Raw genomic sequence first — 14,869 nt, 5'->3', positions numbered from 1 at the left:
TCTAGACGCCATAAACAATAGTCTCTTTTTAATTTGATAAAAAAATCATTTATAAAAAGTTCATATTTTATCACAAGGAATGCAGTAATCGTTGGATTTCACAAAAGTTATTCGGGAAATCTAGTTAATTGAAAATATTAAATTTGCATTTATCGATGATAGACATTATCATTGATTGATAAATATCCATTATAACGGACAACAATTCTTTTTGGTCATATGGAACCGCTATCGATGATGGAAATAATTTTTGGCTATTAGTATTAGTAATCATTGTCGAGGACAGAAATTTTATTGGGCTACTAATTACACTAGTTTACAAAATGAAATTGATTTCATGTACATTTAGGAGAGTACACGGTGGGAGATTTCACCAATAAATTAAGACCATTGAGCGATGCTATCAAGGGTTTTACATATCGTTCCTCGCGAGAGAAACGGATCCCAAAACCAACCGAAGACAGAGCAAGAGCCAAAACTATTACTAAAATATTCTAAAGAATAAAGAGAGTTGGGTTCTTTCGTATGTTTTTTGCAATCAAAAATGTGTTGTTTTATTCAAAACGAAATAAGTTTTCGCTGTAGCAGTGGCATCAACGTGAGAACAAAAGAAACCATTGCCGGCATGGCCACTTGTCGAAAAATGAATGTATTCAGAAAATGTGGGATTTGGATTTATTCACTCAATCGCTAATAACTGTATCATTTTTCGGCCGATTTACTTCTGGTTGGTGTTATTTTTTGCTTTACGTATATATATAAAGAGAAAGCGGACGTTTTTGTCGGTTTCTATTGCCACAGAATAAGCTTAAAAATTTAATTTTTTTAAAAATCTGGACTATTTTCATCAATATCTTTTGAACCGCTTAACCAATTAAAGATGCCACTATACATATTTACTCATCATTTCAATGTCTTTCATTTGGTACCAAGAACGACCAAATCGGACACATCTAGCTCCAGGTATGGTTTTTAAAGTGAAAAGGAGTGAACAAATTGAAAAAATCAAAATATCTTAAAAGCTGTTCCGTAAAAAGAATGTTCACCTTTATTTTCGAATTCAGCAGGAGAAAATCCATAGGAAAAGTTACCTCTCATCAAATGTACATAAAATCAATTTCATTTTGTAAACTAGTGTTATGCGAGAGTCAGAATAGATCCAAGTCAAGATCCTGTTTGTGGATATATCCGAAATGGCACATTGATATGGAAAAGAAAAGAAACGACTCGCGCGAGCTTCGAAAATTTTCTTTTCATCCCTCTAATAAAATCGTAGTCGTTACAGTAAAATAAGAAGCGATTGCGTAGGCAGTGCCAATGCTGGCCACTCGAAAGTAACTGCGCCCAAACCCCGGTAATCCGCAATAACCAAATCACTACAGCGTGTCTTTACAATACAGTCATAGAGCAATAAAAACTCGACCGTACGCCCCAACATTATTACTATTGTCGGACTTGCACCCGGACCGTCTACCTGCGTATAGTGAACTGGTGCCCTACCGTCGAACCTACAGAGGTGTCTTGGCAAAATATCTTCGCTCGACACGAGTTGCCGCCAGCGCAGTGGTGTTCACCACTAGAACGGTCTGGATAAGGTCGTTCGATGGGTTACGCTACGGCCAGTTACGGCGCGGCGAACGCCCGCGCCAGTGGTGAGCGCCACTGAAAGTGTCGTTCAGTGACGTTGCGGTGCCGATCAGTAGTGTACGGAAAAGACCACCACCGCGGTGCCTTTTTGACCGCGCGGTCCGTTGCCGTTACCTGCCGTGACGGTATAGTGTGCAAAGACCTTAAGACTTGTCTCCCCACTCTACCTCTCCCTCTCCCAGCATGTGCTGTTATCATAAGTGTCGCCAGTATTCTCACTCTTCCGCCGCAGTTGGTCACGTGACGCGTGCATCTCTGTCGAGCGTTTGTCACAATGTTCCCCCTCAATTCCAGTCAGTTCCTCTGATCTGGCGACTCTGGGGCTCCGAAGAATTAAAAATAATTTTTTTTTTTATTTAAAGTTAGGAGAAAAAGATTTTTTATGAATGGACCAAACGACTTCAATTTCTCTGTAAGGCTAGATGAATTAGTTTAGTAAATGACGTATAAGGAATTGTGAAAGACAATAGTAAAAATTGATTTTTACGACATTTTTAGCTGGGCCAATAACGAAAATTTGAAACATGTGTTTGGTCAACTTGTATAAATTATATACGCTCCGAAAATTTCATTGAAATTGGTTTATTGTTTTACGAGTCATAAACGACTGAAAGTGGTAAAAAGTCGAAAAATCTGGAAAAATTGCAATTTTTACCAATTCACCAATTTCAATGAAATTTTCGGAGCGTATATAATCTATACAAGTTGACCAAACACATCTTTTAAATTTTCGTTATTGGCCTAGCTAAAAAAGTCGTACAATTTAATTTTTACTATTGTTTTTCACAATTCCGATCAAATGCATTTTTTCAACATATTGTTTTGACGTCACTTACTAAACTGATTCATCTAGCCTTACAGAGAAATTAAAGTCGTTTGGTCAATTCAAAAGAAAGTTATTTTGACTTAAAGTGTGTGTGATCAGTTTTGCTCCTAACTGTAAGCTTACCCAGACCTCTAAGTGGTGTCTATACCTCACCAACCAAATGAGGTTTTATAGTTCACTCCATTTTCTACATAACTGATTACATGGAACTTTATATATGAATCCATCATAAACAAATTTTTGATTCAATAAAATAACTACTTTAATGCAAAATAGATATTTGCTAGTGCAGTCGGCACCTTCGTTTATGCTTAAAGTACTAAATTTAAAGTTTTGAGATTGCAAGTACTATACGCGAGAAATTAAAATTTAAAAGGCACTAAAATACTGCAGTGTTCTCTCTGCAATCCCGACTTAATAGTGCCCCAGACCGTCTGGAGCACTATTAAAAAAGCAATGGTCGTTTCAGTAGCGAATGAATTCAGTCTCTAACCAAATTCCGGGGCCGGGAGCAACGCACCGCGCGGATCCGGTATAAATCGGCGCTTATCTTCGAAACGAGAGCGAGGCTTGTCAATCATTTGGTAGCGGAACGATCGTTCTCTCGTGTCGAAAGTGTGCCCCTGTCTAGCAGACAATCGAGACAAAGAAGGAACGTCGGTCCTCGAAACAATCGATCCTCGTGACACACAAAGCGAACGATGAAATCAGCGCCTTTCGCGGCAACGAGTGAGAACGAGAAAAAAAGAAAGATGAGAGAAAGAGAGATAGGGGAGGAGAAAAAAATGGAAGAAGCGTCGTCGATCGCGAGAGCGAACAGGCAGTCTAAGGAATAATTCAAAGGCATTGTGCGCCGCGTGAATTCCAGCTCTGGGAAGGCTGCTTCTCTTACCAAGCAAAACTCTCCACGGTCCAATCATCCGGCATGGGCTGATGGAGCTGTCAGCTGCAGAATCGTAGGCGAATAGTCCGTAATGGATTTCACTGTAAGAGGAGGCCGCGGCTAAAAGCGTGAAAGGAGTATCGGACAGATAAATATTTAAATTGGCCGAACACCTAACTGCCAGTCCCCTCTCTCCTTCTCCAACCACCATAGCAGAGAAAACGGATATCGCATTTTCCCCCCGAACGTTTGGCGGGTTATTTAAAGAAGTTTTCCAAGCGTCTCTCTCTCTCTCCCGGTGACGCGTCGCGACGCCGATCGATCGCCACCGTCGAGGAAACTAGTTGAAAGACAATATCGCGGTGTCGGGAAGTTTCTTCTCGCTGGTCGGGCTGATTCCAGATATAGGAAATAGAATCTTCTATATTGGCAATATGCTATAACAGTTTGATTCCTCGTCGATTCGTCGCTACGCTGTGCTGTGCCGCCCGCTCTCCAAATAGAATTTCCTCGGGACGATCGATCCGCCCATCGGAAACCAACAGAAAATAATCATTCGTATTTATTTGCGCGCTCATCGGTACGAGAAATGCGGACACAAAGCAGTGCCGCAGAAAATTATTCGATCGAACGAATCTAGTCGTCGACTTTGTTATTATTCGTATTTCCAATGTGGAACATGTATCTAGTAGCACTAGAATTTATGGCAATTTTAGTATAATCTTCCAAATATCTTGCTCTGTACATCGTGAAAAAACAAAAATTTTCAGTTTAGTATGGATACCCTCTTTACTGATCAGGAAACAAGAAATATAATACATTTATGAAGAAATGTGTGTAAGAATAATGTCGTTTGCAGTAGAACAAAATCATTGATGGACCGCGTCCATGCACTTTTCAGTTTTCGTAGACAAATTTTAAGGAAGTAGTTCTATTTTCATTGGCAAAGCAGTAATAGATTAGAAAAATTCAAGAAAATATTGTAATATGTTTTTTTTTTAACGTAACAAAGTCATTGAGAGATGAAATGAATTTATATTTTACTCCTGCTTCCCACAATCAATGCAGAATATTTTTATTTTGCATAAAGATCCGCAGTCTGGTAATAACATGTTTCGGTCCAAAATAAATAAAAATTGTACTAAATTCCGTCGGATTTCGTTCTCCAGCAGTTGTTGAACATTTTTGTAAACCATAAATGCGTAAATAAATTTGAAATAAATTTTTGTTCAGCTCCTGCTCCCTGCAGTGCATTTTAAAAATGATTTATTGCAAACATCGTTCATAGTTTCCGGATTAAAGGACATCGGTATGATCGAATAATTGTTGGCAGGGGTAGCAAACGTGTCTCCAAGACGACGGCAGAGAGCAGGTAAATTGAGAATGGTATTTTCAGTATCATGACGCTACAAATCGTGTCGTGGATGGTTCCATAGATGGGGAATGCATAACACGCAAAGCAACGCGGCCAGCTAATTGCATTCGATAGTGGGGATTGCGAGACCCGTATCCTTTGAAGAGGCCAAGTTCGATGGAGCCGTGCGCTTCGACATGTAAGCTGACTTCGGGAGCACTTTGAGACGGTAGCGGCTGAAAGACAACAATGCCGCGCTGTCGAGGGACACCTTAATCTGTCGATAATTTTACGTCCCACTCAATATCGTCGGCTAACGAAGTTTGTCTAGCAACGACACGTGCACACCTCGCCGCTCACGGATTTACGAGCCGATGAAGAGTCCTCCACCGCATTATTCCGCGAGCTTTTTGCTGTGACGGGTGATTAATGGTCGGCCGAATTCTTGCCGGAAGGCTTCTTTATGCAACGATAAGGAAACGTCGACTCGAGCCCGGACGATGAGAGTCCATAATTTTCCTCGGCACGTCAATCCCCTTAGAATGTGTTAACCCGTTTAACAAGCCGTCTGGGTCCGTCCTGACCCGACCCTTCCAAGAATTTTAACTTCCTTTTTAGAACAATTAGTTGACCAAAAATGTTTTAGAAAAACTTGCAGGGAAAATAAGAAGATTTTTTTACGAAGGCCTGGAAGCATAGAAAATTTTTTTTCGTGAATGAATCCTAATTCTCGACTGAATGTCGAAATTATCCCTTTACAATGATATAAAGAAACTTGATGCACGATTTTTTCTAGCCGTTTTATTAAGATATAAACGAAAGGTGTACAGCCAACTTTACAATGCCGAACTTGGTCCCCATTTTCCCTGCACAAAACAGTGAAAAAAAATCGCACATCAATGTTCGAGGTCTCGTTGGAAAGAGGAGGCTTCGTTCCTCAAGTCTGTGGAAGATTCATTCCGGAAAAGAATTTTTTAATGTTTTTACAGAGGTTTGAATTTATAGCATTTCTGAGGAAACATAGATGTTCAGTTTTTGATCTGCTGTATAACGCAAAAATGTCTTAGGGGAAAATTGATAATGCAGAAGGAAAATAGAATGTTCAAGCATTAAAATGTGTGCGAGAGTACTGCTGCACGATTGTTTTTCACGAAATAACGACAGGTTAAATATCGTCAATTTCTCGAGAATTTATTTCCAGATGTTTCCAGATTTCCCAGAGATTAATAGTCTAGCATTTCTTTCGGAAAGTCTGCGTAAGCTGGCACAATCTGTTCCACGACTAACTAACTCCTTAATTTCGCGTGTATACTCTAGAGAACTTTCATTTCGAACTTGGTCTGGACCGAGTGAGGACCACGAGTGCAACAATTCTGGACCTTCAGTAATAAATATATTCATAGAAATTTCATAATACAACAGTTCCGGGCCAGAAAAGTGCCGAGGACTGCCTAAGGGTTAAGCAACCCCCGAAGAAGTCGGATTGCCCGAGATTAATTATCGAGCATTTCACCGGGAAAGTCTCCGGAAGCTGGCACAATCTGTTTCACAACTAAATTACTCGTTAATTTCTCGTGTATACTGTACACGGTTGAAAACTACATTATTGCATCGTTAGTTGGACGTAGCGCTGCCCGAGGACGTCGTCGTTGTAATTTATTCGACTAGTTTGAACCAAAGCGGCATCCTCAGCATTTATGGGAAGGCATATTCCCTCTAGAAGGTGTATTTCGTCGCGGCACTTAGCGGGGCCTGTCAAGAACGCGAAAATACACGTCGGACGACGAGCACGTTAAAACGATTACACGTAACAAGGGCCTGATATTGCAGCAGGCAACGTACGAAGGCAGAACGTGGTGATCATGATGAAGACGTTGTTATCGGTTTCTCAAGCATGCTACGCTACCCGTCCTCGTAAATGATATGCGCAACTCGAGGACACTGTCGAAAGTTGATCGCGAACCAACGAAAGTCGCGAATTTATCACCGACTATACGTTAACCGGTTCGCGCACGCGCGCACTCGAATTACTCTCGTTAACCGCGGACCGAAGACTGATTTATCGACAGCTCGACCTACGGGTACTCTATGTCCCACTGGATTCTCTGGTCACCGACTACTAGCTATTTAATTAAAATTCACGAAACGAATTAGTTGCAGAATGCGTGCAACCTGGTCATAAATTATTCGCGATCACCGACGAAATTCTGCTCGCACAGCGCGATGAAAGAGTGTCGCTTCTGTCTTTCCGGACGCGAAAAAAATGGCAAATGTTTCGTTAGATGCGAGATTTTTCCGAATACAGCGAAGCCTTGATCTGAGAAAAATTCTTTGGTCCGAGCTGTTACTTAGGTCCTGTTGTCGTGGCTGATTATATACTTACTTCCACTACTTCCACTTCTAGTATCTTCGCCCATAAAAATTTGTCGTACTTTCAACAACGAAAAATGTCATCTGTAGGATCTTGTCTGGTTAAACACTGACTTACACTACTTACAGCTCTAGTATCTTGGTTCAAGAAAATTTGTTCGTACTTTCAACAACAAATAATGTCATCTGAAGGATCTTGTCTGATTACACACTGACTTAAACTACTTACAGTTCCACTATCTATGCTCATAAAAATTTGTTCGTACTTTCAACAACGAAAAATATCATTTACAGGACTGTGTCTGATTAAACACTGACTTACACTACTTACAGCTCTAGTATCTCCATTCAAGAAAATTGGTTCGTATCATACTTTCACTAACAAATAATGTCATCTGCAGGATCGTGTCTGATTAAACACTGACTTAAACTACTTACAGTTCCAGTATCTTGCCTCATAAAAATTTGCTCGTACTTTCATCAACGAAAAACTTGATTTATAGCATCCTGTCTGATTAAACACTGACTTACACTACTCACATTTCCAGTACCTTGGCTATTATTATAATTAATTGATCTCTGTCATGCATTCTACTTCGCAACCACTTGTTAATAATAATAATAAGCTCTGGAGACTAATTAGAACTTCTGTTAATGAAAAATCTCGATTGAAATTCTCGTATCTCATTTACAATATCCAACTGGTTATTCGGGCTAATTTATATCTGTTTCACGCGTACAACTTTCTCTCTAATTATTGGTGGAACTTCAATCAACGGAAGAACTTCGTTCGGATGGCTGACCCGTTTCTTTTTGCATGAACAATTACCTTTGTGGAGTTATCGCGCTGCACGATGATAAACTGATTGGTGGCAGTTCGATAAACAGACCGCGAATGGTAGAACGAGATGCGCAGCAGGAAAATCGTCCTTTCGTTACCGGGCCGCAGGAATCTAGTTATTCGAGGGAATTAATGTCGTGATTTACGGGTTGGTCGGTATTCTTGCCGCAGAAACTATACATTCTCGAGTTCTCCATTACTAATACCGGTTAATTCCCACTATTAACCACGGTCGGTCGAGCACAAGATCCTGGGAATTCTTCTATGTTCGTAGAGGACGACGCGACGGCGTGTTCGCGATTTTTCCCGAGTCGAATTCGCGGACCGATAAACGCCATCGCGAATATTAGACTGGCTATCCTGCGGCAATTATCCCGAGTTTGCAAACCCGATTGCTGATTGGGTATGCGGGGACCGGCCGCGCTGGAATTCGTTAATAATCGACGTCGGACCTACCCCCAATGTCCAACTATATCTAGTCGGCCGTAATACCGTCGAAACGACGCCTTTAAATAGGATGCTGGATAAACATGCGACATGCGACGCGAGTTTATCGATTTTCCACCGGACCATCGCATCGTCCCCTCTCCGAACAGATCCGTGCGGAGCTACGGAGGATCGAAGGGACAGATAATGCCCCGTGGATGCGATAAATTCCTGTTGCGGGAACATGTTTACGCGTTCGACGTGATCGTCCTCGTAAAAACGATGCTTAAAGTGTTGCTGGCTTCTACGGCAATGTACCAAGTGAACGTAGAACGTCGTTTCAGAAGTTTAAACGCGCCTCACTACCGGCGTCGCTCCTTTGGCCGCGCGTTAACAAGATGAACTAGCCGTGCCGCCGCCGTCCCCGCGAGACATTGTGCTCGCCGGAAAAAGGTTTTTGAGTTATGCGGCGATTCCAGTTTTCGAGTATAATGGACCCTCGCTCGAATAAGTATCACTCCGTAAGTGTACTTTAACTTCAGCCCGGTGGGCGTCATTGTAAAAGATCCTACCATGATTCTGCTCCTCTGAATTAGGAGGAATCTGTTGAAAAAATGTTTGACCTTGAATCGTTTCTCAAGGTCAAACTTGTTTTTACATTGCATCGTATAGTGCTCATCGCGGAGAACAAATTTCTCAAAGGAACCATAGATTTGAAGTGAATCTTCGTCCTCTCAACCCCTCGCCGTAGCATTTTTACAAAATTGTCGTTGAAGAGAAAAGAAAAATTATCTATCGTAGGGCTACATTTATGTTAATGCTTAATAAAAAATTGTCTGCATCGATTACAAGACAATGCAACCAAATAAAAATTTCTTTCTTCTTTTAATTATCTTCTTAAGCTGAAACTAATAAACCGATGTCCTTGAATCTTTTTAATATGTCCACTGCTTTAAATTGTACGTTTCTATTTGTGTCGTATACTATTTCATCTTAAAAGAAACACATCACATTCATATTTGTTAGACTTTGTTAAAATCTTCGTGACGAGTCTGACTCGTTCAAATACAGCAGAGGGTTAAAAAAGAACATTAAAGATTTTATGTGTCTACAGGGTGTCCGAAAGTGGTACAAGCGTGGAGGGGATCATTTCAACGTAACAGATTTTTTCCCAACAAACTGGTTTTTAGTCGGGTAAACAGCCTCGACGACGTTGGGAGCGTAGCGACGCGGCAAGCGAGTTTTATGATTACACGCGTTGCTCGCCGCGACATCTTCGAGCTGGGGAATCGCAGTTTATCCGGAGGCGGCGGCATAGCACCTCGGGGGCAGCTCTCTCTTCGCCATTTATTCGGAGACGCGGCGATTTTCTCGTTCCTTCGTCGGCGGATCATCCGGGCGATGCTTAACGGGGAGGGACGCGTCGCGTCGCCCCGGTAATAAGCTTGCCACGGGGTCAGGGAACTCTCGAATTCCGATTACGCGCGATGGAAGCCGGCGTCGATCCTGCCGATCCTAATTAAACTTTTTGTATTATTACCTCGGCCGCTTTCATCCTCGCCGTTGTCCCCGTGCGGCGCGCAAATAGAGCTGACTGCCGCGAAAAAAATTTCCGTCGAGTGCCGTTAAAGCAGCTGACGAGGAGGAGAGAAGAAGAAGAAGAAGAGAGAGGGAGAACTAGAGGGGTTGGAGAGGGGTGGGCGGGATCGTACAGAGGGAGAGAACGGTGTATAAAAGCCCGGCAAAAGAACGAAGAGACAAAGACGTCGAGCGAGAGCGAACGACCTCCTCCATCGCGACAGTCCGGTCACATTTTTAATCCGACAAAACTTTTTGAATTACGACCACAGCTACAAAGGCGACGGAACGGAATCTGGCGGGAGAGGGGAACGGAGAGAATCGGCCCCGGAGAAAAAGGGCAGAAAGAAGGAGGGCATAAGGCACGGACCGTGAGACAGAGGCCAGCCCAGAGACAGCGTAAAAAAGATTATATTCTTCTCTAATGGTTCCTACTCGCTTTAAGCGAACAAGTCTTATAGCCTGTTTCGCCTCGGCTTCTCCCCACTTCATCCCGCCCCCTCGTGCTCACGCTACAGTTCCCCTCCCTTTCCCCGTCTATTCTGTCCGCGGTTGGACCGGAGAGCAGTCATTAAAAAAGACTTTCCACGGCCAGTGGACCAGCGAATGAAAATGCCGCGGGACAAGGCAGGAAACGGGCTAGAAAAAGACCGAGGAGAAGTTCTTTGCCGCCTTTCTTCCTCCCGACCTGCCACCCACCTAGAGTCTCTCCTCTCTTCCACTTCTCTCTCTCTGGCTTCGCCTTTTGCTTCGACCCTGATCCACCGCTGGAGGTGACGTTTTATACGAGGCCTGGGCTTACCACGGCCGCGGTGAAAATAATTGCGGGACCGTTAAAGCTCCGCATCCCAGTCGGAACACGCGAAAGCGCCGCGTTTCCTCGGGGAAAGCCGAGATCTAACCTCTAACGCCCGACGACGCTTACGGCACCTTTCGATTAACGCGGTTTTTAGCGTCGTCGTCATCCCGACGCCTTTCAGGAACCTCGCGCGTCGCTTTACGACCTTCTCCGAAATGATCGCGACGCCTCCGGGCGTCGAATTGCCCGCGAATGCTCGCGATACCACTGTTCGACTCGGAATCAGTTCGGTGAATTCGCAGATCACTGTGCTCCACGGTTTACGAGTCCCATCAGTTTTCTGTAGCTATCGGACACCGTTCGGCGATATTGAAATCATAAAAATAACTGCAACAGGATACATAACAACATCAGGCTTCCTCAGATACTAGTGCCTAGCTTTTAGCGCTACCAGCATGAAAGTTTACCTGTTCCCTGTTTGTAGCCGCTGTAAAATGTTTGGTTTCGCTTTGTTTGCCGCAACGCGTTTTAGCCCTTTCCAGTCGGAGCTGTTTTAGCTTGGAGATTGAACATTTCTTCCGACCTAGAATAATTCCGTTGTGTATGATTTTTTTTTCATTAATTCCTCGTACTCGTACAATATAAATGTTCTGCCTGAATCGCAACAAACTGGAGTGAAATAGAAATGTAGTTTCGTTCGTAATATGGTGAATAGATCGGAAATAATATAACAGTATTTTGAAATTCTTCTGATGTTTTCGCTGTTTTAGATTACACCTACTCGTTTTTGTTATAAATGCATAAAATCCGCTGTCTAGTAATAATTGACACCCTAATTGAATCCCTCGACTGTTCAGGGTTAGCTTTTTGGGGTGGACGACATCGCTTAGACTGCAGCTGGAATTTTTAGTTAGTTTTATTTAAAAAAGACCCCAGCTGGGATAATACAACGATGATATGTCCGAAGAATGACTGGTTTAGAAATTGTTAAGTAAGCTGATCAGGTGACCCAAGGCTGAACTGGTCTAGCTCGCGACATTTGCAACAGTAGCAGCTCGCTCATGTTTCACGAGCAAAGGGAAGCAAAATCGAAGAGGGATACTGGGTTGGCACGCGGTGTCTCGTGGCTGGAAGTGGTACTGGAGGATCGAGCAAGGACACGGGAAGTTCGGAATGATAACAAAGGACTTTAACGATGCAATAATTGCCAGTACGCGCGAGGGCGCAGTCGTGCTCGAAGCTAAGGGCGGCTGCGGCGTGATTCAACAATGGCTCGGTTACAACCGGGGACGACTCTCTTTCCCGTTAATCTCGCAAAACGTGCCGTGGCTTAAAAGGAAGGCAATGAAAACCCCTCCCGTCCCCAGACCTCGTTACTTCCCCTCTAATGAAATAACAATGACTATTATCGTTTCATATTACCACGCGCTCTTCCGACCCCCCCCCCCCCTGAAACCGCCCAACGAAAATCGATACCCTGTTGATCGACTTCCATGTTTCTCTGCTTCTTCCTCGAATACGACCAGAGTTTCCCCTGGTCGAATCCTAATAGACACAGCTTAGAGTGTCGAAGCTTCGGACGACGAGATTCGGTTCGACCGACCCGGACACAGACATAATACAAACCTAAGCCAGGACCTATCCTACCACCATGTTGTCAACAATCCAGCCTCGTGCTATCAGACAGACTTCACTTTCCGAAGCCATGTCTCCATTCGGAATCAATTGTCCCGCGAGTAGCATTTTGTGGAGAGGAATGTCCGGCTGAGATCTAATCAGTAATCCTGGAGCTTAGACCTTAGTTACCCAACTGCGTAACACTCTTCATATATTATTTAGAGTCTTGTAAAACCTAGACCCATCTAAGCTTGTAGAATCCATCAGACTCCAAGTTTTCAGCTTCGCCTTCTAATTCACAAGAACAGGACCAACTCTGCAGTAACCTAATACAGAACTTAGTCTACTCATATCTGTCATCCAGATTTGCAGATTCCATCAGACTGGAACTTTTCAGCTCCACCTTCTAATTAAGAAAAGTAGCACCACCTGGAGCAACTTTTCCGTTTACCCTGATTTTAATCTGAGCCGCCGTCCATCAAAATTATGAAAATATGTTGGACTAGAAATCGGTAACTCAACTTTTTGACTTAGTTTAACCTCTTAGAACGATGACCTCATTTCAAGGGCACTAAAACCGACGGTGGATTCCGCTGTTGAAGATGTAAATAGGATCCGTCGTCCCCAAAAATTATGAAAATATATTGGACTCGAAATTGGTAACTCAACTTTTCGACTTGGTTTAACCTCTTAGAACGATGACCTCATTTCAAGGGCACTAAAACCGAAGGTGGATTCCGCTGTTGAAGACTTTCAATTACGGATGAGCCGATGTTCCGCACACACCGAACCGCCATTATTTATCCAGTGCGGAGCAATAACGGATCGTCATTCTGTCCGGAGCATTCGGCCGACAATTAAGGGGCATTACGAGCAGGTAAACAGGGAGTCGGTGATAAAGTGGGCTCTGTGAAGAATCCCGTGGCAGGTAGCGGCGGTCACGTTCCTCCGGGGATTCGAGAGATAAAGGAGAAGTCCGAGCGTGGTGCTGTGGATGCGGTGGCGGCGGTCTCTCGGGGAAGAGGGGGTTGAAGCAAGAAGCTTGGTACGACTGCAAGAGCAAGCATGGCTTGTCGCCTTGTTTCGTCCTTCTGTGACGCCACCATGCAACATTAATCGACGGACTTTTGATCTGCTTCACAGGCGGACTAGCCTGCATCTTTCAGGTCTGTCGGTTTCGAGGACGCCCGGCGAAATCTTGTTGCACAATTTTTTTCGACTTTCGGGGATTATACCCGAGGGGGAAATAATTTGACCTGTCCCTCGTCCGCTGCTGATTTATTGAGATGCCCGGGGAAACAACGCCAAGTCTCCACCGTTAGATTATTTAGAGCGGCTTCCTTTCGGAATCTTTTAGCAGCCACCAGCCACGCTAATCTCGTTTGGGTTACCTTTCTCGAGTAGCGAATCTCACTCCGGAGGAAAATAATTCCTCCCTGACCTAGAATTTATCGAAACCGCGGCCTGTGGAGTCCGGCTTGTTCAGATTGTTTATTCAGGACCCCCGTTATATTAAAAATCTGTCTACCTTTAAACACACCTTTTAACAAGTTCGCCCGTTATATAAATTGCTTGCCGGCCGTCATGTTGAGGCGTAGAAAAGTGGGATAAATACTTTTTCGCTAATAACTTTCACGCATGAAAGGGTGGAGGTGTTTTGTAAAGCTCAGCCGGGATTTCAAGAATTTAAGGACATCTCAAAGAGCAATTTGTTTCGCTGGTGGCGAAATCGGTCGCAACCATACAACAGTCCCAATATCACCTCTTCTGTAAAAGCTTCTTTGTGTACGAGAGTCTGGCAAGAAAATGCAATCTCGAACCTTTCGATAAATTGCAGGACACGGGATATTTAAGGTTTCCCGATTCAGTGGATCGCCGTGTTTCGTGACGGTTCGCGTTTCAATTCGTCTGCTAAAGTGGTATCAGACTTCTCTCCGCGAGTCACCAGCCCCTCGAGTACCAGAGCGGCATGGCACCCCGGGGCGTCGATTTCCACTTAATCCATTGATCGAGATTTCATCTTTATACTTTGAAAGACGATTAGAGAGTCTGAGCCACCACTTTCACGGGGCCTCGGGCGGGCCGAGCCAGCCGGCTGAAGTCTTGTCTTTGTTGTTGCTCCGACGTCTTAACCGTCTCCCTGTCGGGGAGCATCAATTTAAATAATCGCTTTCTTCTATCGGCTGGACCGCGAGCGAAAATCCTCTCCGGGTAATTGAGAGGAAATTCATACTGAAACTCCGCCGGAATTTCAGGTCGCCGCTGCCACCGCCTTTTTTCAATTTGTCGTATTCTTTCTTACTCTCCTGATCTTCGCCGAGGAAAATCTCCGACGCGATTCCATTCATCCCAGAAAGTTCAAACTGTTATAATTTTGTAGAACAGAGTAGCACATCAGTAAAAATGCTTTCACCGAAATAAAAAAATTTGTGCTTGTAAATACGGAGTTGCGGATTTTATGGATTTATGACAAAAATTTCGGACAACCCCCTGCTTATTTATAATTTTTTAAAAATATTGTTCTGGAG

General features: G+C 43.6%; 1 protein-coding gene and 1 long non-coding RNA gene across 3 annotated transcripts in view; both read left to right on the top strand.

The window, feature by feature from the left end:
- Nlg3 (Neuroligin 3) overlaps window positions 1–14,869 on the top strand; it is a 453,040-nt gene that overhangs the window by 18,344 nt on the left and 419,827 nt on the right. The window lies entirely within an intron of this gene.
- The window catches only part of LOC143212905 (uncharacterized), a 101,495-nt gene that overhangs the window by 16,397 nt on the left and 70,229 nt on the right, over window positions 1–14,869 (top strand). The window contains exon 1 of the long non-coding RNA XR_013009818.1: window positions 1–14,869. This exon is cut by the window's left edge and continues 16,397 nt beyond it. This is a non-coding gene — a long non-coding RNA (uncharacterized LOC143212905).

This window comes from Lasioglossum baleicum, chromosome 10 (assembly GCF_051020765.1).
Source record: "Lasioglossum baleicum chromosome 10, iyLasBale1, whole genome shotgun sequence".
NCBI lineage: Eukaryota > Metazoa > Arthropoda > Insecta > Hymenoptera > Halictidae > Lasioglossum > Lasioglossum baleicum.
The sequence above is the reverse complement of the archived record's forward strand: the minus strand, read 5'-3'. Positions and strand labels throughout refer to the sequence as shown.